This window comes from Scyliorhinus canicula, chromosome 1, assembly GCF_902713615.1.
Source record: "Scyliorhinus canicula chromosome 1, sScyCan1.1, whole genome shotgun sequence".
NCBI lineage: Eukaryota > Metazoa > Chordata > Chondrichthyes > Carcharhiniformes > Scyliorhinidae > Scyliorhinus > Scyliorhinus canicula.
In genome coordinates this window covers 157,672,471-157,685,100 of record NC_052146.1, presented here as the reverse complement: position 1 = coordinate 157,685,100, position 12,630 = coordinate 157,672,471, and the positions used below count along the sequence as shown (strand labels likewise).

At 41.2% G+C, this 12,630-nt stretch overlaps 1 protein-coding gene across 2 annotated transcripts in view; it reads right to left on the bottom strand.

Annotated features, from left to right (window-relative positions):
- The window catches only part of LOC119968860 (protein tyrosine phosphatase type IVA 2-like), a 122,238-nt gene that overhangs the window by 24,321 nt on the left and 85,287 nt on the right, over positions 1-12,630 (bottom strand). The window lies entirely within an intron of this gene.

The following is a 12,630-nucleotide window of genomic DNA, read 5'->3' as shown; positions in this document are numbered from 1 at the left end:
CAATATGGTGACACAATAAATCTTAACTGCTATCTTTACTTCCACTCAAAACAACAAAACCATCTCAGATCCCGATCCACTTTTCAATACAGTTAGCATTCATGAATACTTGCTGATCCGAGATGTCTTTTGAGACTGTTTGAAAAGATAGAAATGAACCCTGTCAGAACAATGCAGAATCTCTGGCTGTATTTCTTCGGAAATATCACAGCTTGTCTTCCAGTCACAAACTAGAACTGAACCTCAACATCTAACTACTTCAATCCCAGCTTCACAGCTCCTTCTATTAACGACATCAACAAACATTACAACAGTGGATATTGCAACAGTAAATTAATTTGTAAAGACATTGATTTTTATTTGGCCTTTTACAGAATTCATGGTGTATGAATTCACTATGCCTTTGGTGCAGAGATAAACGCCACCTGTGTCCCCTCTGATTAAACACTATCCTCATTGTGGAAACGCAAAAGAGGATATAATTTATGCATAATTATGCACAATTTCCAGCAGTTATCATTCAGCTTCTCATGTATCAAGAGGGATTTTGCCAATCACAGTGGATGCCAAATCCCTAAAGGCAAACTGTGCATCAAATTTTCACCCAATTGCTGAAATATTGTCAATCAAACCTGAACTCAAACAAGTGGAGTTTATAGTTCGAATTGTTTGTGATCAATAAGATATTTTTAAGTATCAATTAAATGTGGTGTGTTACGATCCAGTTAGGAATCAGTAACTTTTGTCGTAAAGTAGATGAAATTTGATGTCCCAGTTAATTACTAAGAGAATAAAGCCACAGGATTCCATAGCTTTAAACAAACGTAAGAAATGTTCCAATACAAGAGTCAACAAAGCAAACAATGCACTATCTACCTTATACTCCAACATACTGAATTGACACATGGTAAATATGAATTATTAGGAAAACTGTGATTGAAGACAAACCACAAACTGCATACTAAATGGCAGACACAACCAACATAGGTCCTCAGAGTTTCTCAGCAACCCTCCATCAGATAGTGATCACAAAAATTTGTTAAATTCTAATGTCCTCATGAGGGATTTCAGCTCGTCTCTTTAGAGGCTATATGTAGGGACAAGATACGACTTAGAAGCTGGAGTAGGTAATTCGGCCTTTGGAGCCTGCTCCTGACTTCGCTCAACAGCAGCTCCAACTTATTCTGGAAACCCTCTTGCCTCTTCTGTCCGTAAGGAGTGGTCAGGTACCCAGTATCTAGCTCAAATTGGTACAATGATGGTTCACCTAGGAGCCGCTCAATCCCATCATCCATGACTGTGTCCCACTGGGTTGGCCAGGTTGCATCTCAGCAACTAACCATCTGCATAATCGCAGCTATCAAGCTGTGTGGAGCAGACAAACCACTACTTATCAAAGGATTCTTTTTTGCCCCAACTGCCATTTTCATAGAGCAGGCAGCTTCACTGAGCTGGCAACTACGCCACGGTTTCTCTGAACCCAGCTCCCTATGGGTATCTCTTGAGCCCCAGCTGCACTAAACCTAATGACAGCACTTCAGCTGTTGCCTCATCAACAGTGGGTTAGCTTCGTCACAAGGGCTTGTTTACATGCGCACCTCAGTCCCCATACACACTCCAGTTACGTGGCTGAGTTTTCGCACCATCCTTGAGCTTGTGCAGCCTATCCCCTGCCGCTCTGTGCCAGAATCCTGTGCATGCCAGGAGTTGTAGCCCGTGGCAAATTCAAAAAATAGATTCACTAACAGACGGTTAATGGGTTTTGTGTCATTGTTGGTCAAGCATCCCTTTGCAAAGCAGACACCAAATTCTCTTGTCACTGGAAACTGCCTGAAGAAAAATGGACAATGCAGCCCATATGCCCGCCATGACATTGGCTAGTCTTGATTTTCCTTTTCAATTGCTAAGTTATGGCATTGATCTCATTAGTAGCTCTTGCTGATAGCCACCTGCAGAGTCATCAGTTTATTAAATTTTGTTAGCTTGATCAGCTGTAAACAGTGGGGAGTGCGGACTGAAGCTTTGAATTCCACCAATGGCCAGCTCATTGGCCACAAGCTCTTGAATTTCAAGGTATATCAGACAGCTTTTCCAAGTTAATTGAGACATAAACACCTGAAGACACCATTGGTGCTTAGGCAAAATCTCACATGCAAATTTTATAACACAGGTGTTCGTCTGGATTTAGTTTAAAGTGTTGGGTTCTACATTTGTACTTGAGCAGATAGAAATTCTGAAACCAAGTGAAATTTGCTGCTTAAATCATGTCTTTTAACAGAGTTTATTGTTTGCTACCCAAAAGCAAGAACTTTTGAAAGCAATTCAGCTGGCTAACTACAGTTACAAGGGATTGTATTTGATCTCTGAATTATGTTACATTACTGGATTTTGTGTCTTATAAATTCAAAAGATTTTATTGAGTGTGAGAGGTTGTTGCTGGGAATGGTCTTTCGTGCTCAGCATGAAACATCTGGATAAAAAGTCTATAATAGAACAGTGGGTACATAAACTCCAATGAAAAGTTACTAGGGCATTTAAAAATAACAAAATCCAAGAACAGTCAGTAAAATGCGTCAAATATTTTTGGCCACAATCGTCAACTCAGTGCACATAAATTAAGCTCTAGAAATAATGTAACACAGAATTAAAAATTCACAAGGAAACTGCTAGGCCTGTACACAAAATAATACTCAGGATGTTTAAGATGTTGCCAGAGAAACCTCAGGCACAAATTCAATGGGTTGTTTATAAGTAATCATGGTCAACTGAAGAGACTCAATAAGGTAGCCACCTACAATACCCAAGATGCACAGATTTAGGAGGTTGGCAAGAGAGAGTCCAAGGTGGTAGCCAAAAAATTCCACTTTTCTCCAATCCTGCATTTTGTTGGAAAATTTTGGAGAATGAATACCCCAAGGAAACTATTTGTAGGTTTAACCCATGAAACAAATGGAATATGGACCCCCCCCAAAGTTCATTGCAACAAAAATGCAAGGTAGAATATTGATCGACAATTATATAAAAAATGTTATGTCAACGTAGTTTAACATATGTGTTCTGCAATATGTGCAAAGCAGTTATACTGGCTGCATTTATTTTAGATATGCTAGCATTCTAACAGGCAGCGAATTGAAATGATTAAAAACAAGCAGCAGGAAGTTTGATATTTTTGGAGGTTGAGTAGATCCTGCCTCTTGTTCTAAGAACACGTATTCTGAAAAGAACGGAAAGGAAATACGCTGTTGCCCTTGCAGAAGATTTATGTATGTAACAACTGGGGCACATGAAAAGGGAGGACGGAGAGGAATGCACAGTATGTGTCTATCATCAGCGGGGTAAAGAAAATACTATCCCCCCACCCCCACCCACAGAAAACTAAACCAATTAGAAACAGCTCACTCACAATTCCTTACAAACTTCTTGTTCCTTCACATCAGAAGGGCATTCTGGCCCCAGTTCCACCCAGCAGCCCCTCACAAGTGACACACTGAAGAATCTTGAAAGGCATCAAGGGTCCAGCACTGGCATATCTGCAAACATGCAACACTTCCACATGTTCAGCACAAATTTCATACTCCTGAAACTGCAAATCAAACTCAGGAAGTGGGGGGCACAGCCCAAGTACTTAAGCTGTCAATACAAAAATTACTAAGGATGACAATAACAATCAAACAGTGAGCAAAATCTACCAATAATAGCAAAACAAATGGAAATCCTCCCAAAGTTTCTGAAATTATGTCTACAAGAAAATGTTTAACTTAATACAGTTGTCCAGTTGATATCAGAATATAAGTAGTTTGAACCACATCTGCTAACTCCTTGGAGAGGCAAGAAAGGTAAGAATGACAGAAACAGTCTGGTGTTGCAGTGAATGACGCAAGTGCCTTTTCCCCTGTTGACTTGATTTATTTTTATGCGATACGTGAGGGTATAAATTTATCTATTTACGTAAAATGGATAAGGAAAACACTAGTTTTTTTTCAGGAACCAATCAAACCACTTAATCACTGTCTGAGCATGTCTCCCTCAAACCTCTTCCCAAATAATTTCAGTGGCAATGACGACCAATCCACACTTCTCTTGTTCCTGCATTCACTGACAGCAATATAATTTCTGACTCATCTTCAGCAACCCCACAGGAGCTTCAAGTTTCAATAAATTTGTTCTCTATTATTTTTATTCTATTACCACACTCCTCACAAACAACTACTCAGTCTTTCAATGGGCATTGATGTCAGAAATAAACTGTTTGCCAATTATTTTTTTGCTTCGACTTTTTTGTTTCCCAATAGGGGATTGGAATCTGGGATTAAATTGGAAACACAGCACAAGAGCAAAAAGAGGAAATCTTTCTTACACCGGAGAACAATGAATGAAAATCAGCATCTGGCCAATTCCACAGCAAGTTTTCAAACACCATTATAAGTCAAAATGCTCTTCAACACAAAATCCCTACCTGAATGGCCGAAACTCAGTCAAAACAGTGGAATATTCAATTAACTTTCATATTGTTATTGTCAGCAACCCTAACTTCAGCACGGTAATGAAAATGGTAAGAGCGGCTGCATTGCCATTGCATTGCTCTTGCAGCAATCATAAAATCACCCCACAAAGATATTTTTACTCTTTCAAATCTAACAGCTATAAGACATGCTCCAAAAATTACCCATTTAAGGAGGACCACCCCACACTTTAATTAAAATGATGCAAAATGCACTGATTCTCACAAGTTTCAGGTCAGGTTATTGCTTATTGCCGCTGTTGAAGATCCATTAAATGTTGCAGCTGAGCCAGTTGGGTAGTAATTTAGCCATATTCACAGCAGTATTGGTATAGTTTGCCTGAATTTGTTTCAGGGAGGGTGCGAGTGAGAGGCGCTGCTGCAACTTGCAGTAACTTCCTTTCAGTCCAAGTATGATGTTAGCTGTATCAAAGCTGCACTGAAAAAACATACTTATCTGTCTTTCCTAACCTCCCCAAGCAGCAGACATTCTTTTCTTAAAATGAGAATGCAAACTAATTTAGAATTGTACCTTTCCTATATGGACATTGTTAGGCATGTTCTGTGGTTTGTCATATACTAACACGTTTTTTGTTAATTGTCAATCATCTGTATGACAGCCTATAAATAACAACAGGGATAGAGATAAGGCAACTGAAAGTGAACAGCAACAGATTGTTTGTCACAGCTCAGGGATCCAACAACAGACAAATAGTGCTTTCCAGGAGCATACACAGGTTAGAAGTTACAGAAATATCTATTCACCTATCTGGTTTCTGGCGTACCTAACCAGATTAACAAGCAGCTGGTTTAGTTTCCAGGAGCAGAGTGTTTAAAGTTAATAGTAAAACATCACCATTCCCTACCCTCAAACGAACTCAAAACTAAGAAGTGGCATTAAGAAGAAAAGGAAATCATTTGCATTTGTACAATGCCTTCAATACCATCACAAAGTGCCAATCAGCTACTCTTGAAATGTAGTCACTGTTTCAATGCAAGAAACATGACAGCCAATCATGCAACTAAGTTTCACAAACAGCAATAACAATGACCAGATAATCTGTTTCACTGATATGAATTGAGGATAAATATTGGTCAGCGCTTCTTCAAATTGTGCCTGGGTATTTTTAAATATACATGGGAGGACATGGTATAAGATAGTGTAAGTCTCTGGAATGAGGTTTGAACCTTGAAGGAGTGCAGTCCAGACCTGGCACCACTGGACAAGGGACTGCAAAGGGCTGAAGAGGGTTCTACAGTTGGAGGTACAGACAGGCGCCAGAGTCCCGCATGGTACATTGCCACTTGGCCACCAGCATAAAAGGACATCAATGAGAGTGTGCAGAATACTCCACAGGAAAAGGGAGTGAGCCAGTTCTATATATATCGGGGACAAAGAGGGCACAGGAATTAAAATTTTTGGATAAGATTTTCAGGTGCTCGGAAGTTTCAAAAGTAGAACCTTTGGTAGTAATCTCTAGATCACTTCCAGCGCAATCTGTTAGAGTAGAAATAAGATAGGGAGAATCAATGTGGAAATGAGCCAGGTTAAAATGGAAAAGGTTGACAGGAAAAACTGGTGATCTTTAAAAAGAGATATTTCAGGTGCAGGTTCCAATAAAGGTGAAAGTTAAGGGAATCAAAGCTAGGGCTCCTAGGACGACAAGGGAGATAAAAAAATAACAAAAAAAGTGAACAATGCATCTCATGTAAATTCGTCAAATAACAACCAGGTTGCATACAATTAAGTTGACAGTGGAATAGAAGAGGAAACTGAGACCAGCATACAGCAAAAATGAGAATAAAATGTCAGCATAAAAGGGAACCCAAATATTTTCCAACAAACCATAATCAGCAATTACATAGTAAGATGTAGATGCCAAATAGAGACAAAGAGCGAGAAATGCCCACCGAATCACAAGGCAAGGCTAGAATACTTCTTGAGTACTTTGTATCGGTATTTGTTAACAAAAATAATTAAATATTGGTAGAAGCAGAAATGGTAGAGGATGGCGTGAAGATTAATTGGAAGAACATATGAAAAGGCTGGTTTTTCTGCGTGAATAAGTCACCTGGCCTGGTGCCTTCGGAGCCAAGTTGATAAAGGATCTGGGAATGGAGACAACAGATGGATTTGCCGTAAGCTTCCAAATGTTCCTAGATACGTGGAGGTGCAAGAGAATTGGAATGGCAAACATGATACCCTGATTCAAGGAAGGGTGTGCAGACATTGCTAGTCATTTGAGGCTGGCTGATTTACCATTAGTGGTGGGCATGGTTTTAGAAACAATAATCAGGGAAATAAAATCAACAAGCAGTTGCAGAGGTTTGAATTAATGAAAGATAGCAAGCACGGATTTGTAAAAGGCACATCGCGTTTGACCAATCTAATTGTATTTTTTGATGAAGCAACAGAGAAGATTGATGAAGGAAAAGAAATGGTTGTCATCTATTTGGACATTAAGAAAGCATTCGATGAAATACCACATAAGAGGTTGGTTAACAAAACTGAGGCTCACAGAATAGGAGGGTCGGTGTTAGCTTAGATTAAAAAAATAGAAAACAGCATGTCTTGGTAAATGCTTATTTTCCGACCGGAGGATGGTAGATAGTGGTATTCCTTAGGTCCAGTGCTTTTTTCATGTATATAAATGACTTGCATATTGTGATACAGAGTAAAATTTCAAGGTGTGGGAGACAGTGAGGACATGTATGTCTCTGCAATAGGAAACAGATAGGCTAGCAGAATGGGCAGTCACATAACAGACTGAATTCAATACGGAGATGTGAGAGGCAATGCATTGGGCAAAGGGATGGAGGTAATATACACAAAGGGGTGCAGTTCGGAAGAGTGTGCAGGGATAGAAGCCAGAGGGGTTCATGTGCATTGATGCTTGAAGGTTGATAGGAGATTGAGTAGTTGGCAAAACATATGGGTTCCTGAGCTTCTTGGAGGTTTTGAGCTGTCTTTGCATTCAGTTCAAATCACCACATATTAGAAAGGATACAAGGGTCCTCGAGCGGATGCAAATGAGATTTACCAGAATGGTTCCAGGGCTGACGGATTTTAACTTCAAAGGTTAGATTAGAAAAGGTGGGTTCTTCTCCTCCGGGCAGAGAAAAGCAATGGGGAAATGTTATCACGTATCCAAGATTTCGACAGGTTTAGACAAGGAAGACAAGAAAAGCTGTTCCTATTAACTAATGGTACAAGGGGACTTAGATTTAAGATTTTGGGTGAGACATCCAGTGGGGAGGTGAGGACGAACATTTTCGCGAGGCAATGTTAATGGCCTGCAACTCAGTGTCTATGAGGGTAGTGGAAGCAGAATCAAATGGTCTCAAAAGAAAATTGGATGGACACTGGTGTCAAATAACCATTCAGGTGCTGTAGGGATAGAGCAGGGAAATGAGACTGACTGGATTGCTCTAGAGCACCGGCACAGGCTCAAGGACCTCCATCTGTGCCGTAATGACCATGAGCTTCTGACTCAGAGGCAAAATTGCTACCTGCGAGCCAAAGTTGACATTTCTTAAAGTAATACTTCATTACCGAGGACTTCAGGAAGCTTTGGTAAAAATATCATTTGACAAGAAGCTCGATACCATGAAAAAGCAGCCCGCTTGATTACTCTCCCTTCTACAAACATTCAAATCCTCCACCATCGACGAGCAGTGGTAGCCGTGTGCACCATATACAAAATGGACTGCAGTAACTCACCAATGTTCCTTCGACAGCACCTTCCAAACCAAAGCATGACCACTACCATCGAGAAGGACAAGAGCAGCAGATACCTGGGAACCCCACCACCTGAAGGCTCCTCCAAGTCACTCACCACCCCGACTTGAAAATATATCACCGTTCCTTCACTGTCCCTGGGGCAAGAACGTGGAACTCCCTCCCTAATAGTGGGCGCTCCTACACCTCGGGGACTGCAGCAGTTCAAGAAGGCAACTCACACACAGACTTGGGGTACTGAGTGACCTTCTGAAGGGCAACTAAGTATAGGCACTAAATGCTGGCCTAACCAGCGACGCCCACATCCCATAAATGAATTTTTAAAAACTAAATAAATTTGATAGATTCCAGTTTGATTTGCTGGATTACAGTCTGGCTCAGTCATCGTTTGATCTAAGAATCCATCTCTCCCTAACATTTTCTTTCTTGTTGCCCAAGGTAAATTTTGCTTCCTAAACAAACCTGGCTGACCAGTTAAAGCTCATGTCATTGTAGAATTCTGATTAAGTGAAAGTTCAATGTGGTTTCATTTCACCAGTTAAGAGTGCTATTGGGAGACAAGGCAGCTCCGCTGTCCATACAGCAAGTGGAAGCTATCTGAATAATATCACGGTATAAACTAGTTTCCCCGGTCTACAGAAAAGTAAGTGAACTATTGTCAAATCTATCCCACCTTCCCTTGTCATAAATGTAATAAGGAGCTCCCTGCTGTTTAGGTGAGGAACGCACTTGTACAATTACCGTATTGCAACATCCAGAGAGTGGCAATTATGGCCTTCAATAAAACGTTACTGGCCAAAACCAGTTCAAGCTCAATCACCACATTCCTCTGAATTCATGAACAGCGAACTAGAGTGATCACCAAATGATAAAAGCTGGTCAATATGCCTTAAAAGAACACTACAGCACAAGAAAAGGCCCTTCGGCCCTCCAAGCCCGTCTAAACTAAAACCTTCCGGGGTCTGTGTCTCTCTATTCCCATCCTATTCATATATTTGTCAAGGTGCCTCTTAAACGTTGCTATTGTACCTGCTTCCACCACCTCCCCCAGCAGCAGGTTCCAGGCACTCCCAACCAAAAATCTTGCCTTACACATCTCTTCTAAACATTCCCCCCTTGCACCTTAAACCTTTGTCCTCTAGTAATTGACATTTCCACCCTGGGAAAAAGCTTCTGACTATCCACTCTGTCCATGCTACTCATAATTTGGCAAACTTCTTTCACGTCGCTCCTCAACCTGTGTCGTTCCAGTGAAAACAATTTAAGTTAATCAAACTTCTCCTCATAGCTAATACCCTCCAGACCAAGCAACACCCTGGTAAATCTTAGTGCAAGTGTGAACTAAGTTCATGGGCTTCCTAATGACAACAGCTGGAAAGTCATAACTGGATATTCCACGTTAGTTTATTCAAGTTCAACAACTTTGGTTACCTTCCAGCAGATAGAGAGCACATCAAATTATCAGTGCAACAGCAATATTCTGAAACATACAGAATTTTAGTCTCTCAACCCAATTGTTATGGGCCAGGGTTGAACAACTCCAAAGTATATTATGGAGTCCATCTGACCTACAGCGTTTATGTTGAATTTGGCTAAGATGAGTACAAGACCCTGCCTCTCAGATGTTATTCAACTGACTTCGACGCCTTTAATAAAAAAACAAGCTTTATTCTAAGAATTTAGTTAACATTTGTATAAACACACACAGCAAGACTTTTTATCAACTACAAACCTAAAGACCCCACACAGCTACATTAACCTATCTATAACTCTTCATGAATTCCCCCTTAACTGTTCCATTTCAATAACAAAATCCAAGTAAAACCAGAAACCCATTTTTAAAGGTGTAGCCCAGCACATGGTACTCTTACTGGTATAAGACTTTTATTGATACTCTAGTTCCCTTTTCCAAACAGCAGGTTTGAATTCCTTCCAGAAAGCAATTATCTCTTTTAAGTTATCAAGTAGTCTGTAAACACCTTTTAAAATGAAGATAGAGAAACAGGCCAAACATTTCTGTTCTCTAGTTGAGTCCACTGCAGTCAAATGTGAAAGCGAAACAAAAAAAAAACTCCCAGGGCCACAGCCCAGCTCCACCCACACAATGACATCACTGAAGCCTTGTGATGAGACAAAAAACGTTCTTAAAGGGGCACTCACATGACAACACAAAACTTGAATGATAATGCTGATCGTGGGGTATTTAAGATGCAAGAGATTGGGAGCTCTATTTCCAAGTAATAGCTATGTCCGATATGGTCACAATTCAAGTCATAGCAACTACTGCTTGGGGGAAAAAAACTTAACTGAAGAAAACTTATAATAGACATACTTAAAACAGAGAAAGAGGGGAGATAAAAGATAGAGAGAGGGACAGACAGATTAATCGATGACTTTCAGGCACCAAATGGGCTTGAAATGCAAGCTCAGGAACCAGACATACTCAACACTGAACTCTTTGTTAAAAAAACAGTGGTACTTCATCTGGGGGAACAAATCAATTGGTGGAATTAAGATGTACAGGCTGAGGACTGATAGCATGTGTTTTCAGAATGAGACTTCGATCTCGTCCTGAAAGCATTGTATTATCGATCATGTGTACCCACCCTGCAGCATGCAAAACCCTCGCAATGTAGCCACTGAAGCTAAGTCAATTGACTCCTATTCAACACTTTACATTACTTATCTGTTAGTTCGGCCATTTGAATTTATGGGACCTGGAGGTTTTGGAAAATTCTTTTTTTACCCCTTTGCCTCACTGATGAATCCTAATCAAAGCACCAATATCTGAGAGAGAGAGAGAGCGAGAGAAAGAGAGCGAGAGAAAGAGAGAGGGCTAGCTGACTGGTGGTGACTTAACCCGAGAGTCACCAGGTGAAAGACAAGTTTGAAAAGGTGGGGCCTTCATGAATAACCTCAGCTGTATAGGAATTGAACACATGGTGTTGGCATCACTCTACATCACAAAGCAGCCATCCAGCCAACTGAGCTAACCGACCTCCCAAACACATCTGTACAACGGATAGGCTCTGAGGTTTAAATACTCCTGTGCTATCAGCAAGCGAATTAAACCTCAAATATTGTCAAATCTATCCCACCTTGATCCCTTGTCCATCATGCAGATTTTATTCTTCAAAGAAAAACACCACACAGGGTAGCACGGTGACGCAGTGGTCAACACTGCTGCCTCACGGCTCCGAGGACCCGGGTTCAATCCTGGCTCCGAGTCACTGTCCGTGAGGAGTTTGCACATTCTCCCCATGTCGGTGTGGGTCTCACCCCCACAACCTGTAGCCATCTAGGGTGGCCACTTCCCGATTCCAAAATGAAGGCCCGCAAAGAATGCAGGGAAAATCGGCCAGGCACAGGAAAACAAGCAGGTGCATGGTTTCTTGTGTATTAAGACTTGCAGAACACAGACAGAACCGAAACCAATAGCCATCTACATACTAATGAGCAATCCCCAGGAACAATTAGAAACATTGGATCAATCGGGTCCAAACCAGACTCCCCGGCGCTAGTGGGAGCTAGGACAAAGGCAGGCCAACAGACACATAGGGCCCGCCCAACGATCAGGGAACAACTCCAGTATTGGAGGAAATCGATAAAACCGATTGAGACATGGTCCAATCGATTGGGACCAAGTCCGGGGTCCGCCCACAAGGGCGCGAAACCCCATGGGACTATAAGATAGCGTCCCCAAGTTCAGTTCGCTCTCTTGGCAGTTCTCTCTTGGCAGCTCTCAAAGAACTCTTGACCGTGACTCTCAACAAGGAGATTCCTGCCTAGCAGCTGCACCAACCAACTAAGTCTCCAGTCAACGCACGCTACGAGATAGGTGCTCCTAGCTACTATTCCATACCAGCTTGAAGCCAGCAGATTCAGACCCGGACAAAGGCCATTGTTCCCCTGACCTGGTGGGCCATTTGAAAGCTAAGTATAGGCCTTTAGTTATAGTGATAGTCTAGTAAGTAGAGTTTTATGCATGAGTAGTGATTGACTGTGTATGATAAATGTGTCTTGATTTGAAACTTACTAACTGGTGTATTGAGTTATTGATAAGCGCTTGACCTTGAACCTCGTGGTGGTATCAGAAAGATACCTGGCAACTCTAGGGCAAAGGTTATTAAAACTGAGCAATTAAGTAAAAGCAACACCTAGCAACAAACCCAAATGTGCAGGGTAGGTGGATTGACCACACTAGATTGCCCCTTAATTGAAAAAAAAAATGAATTGGGCACTTTAAATTTATTTTTAAAAACACCACAGGGTAAGTGTACCATCTCCAAATACTTATAATTCTGACTCTACAAACATCCAGCAGCAGCAAGGTCAACTCCCAGTGGAGCATCTCTTTCTATCGGGATACCATAAAGATGAATTTGATGGA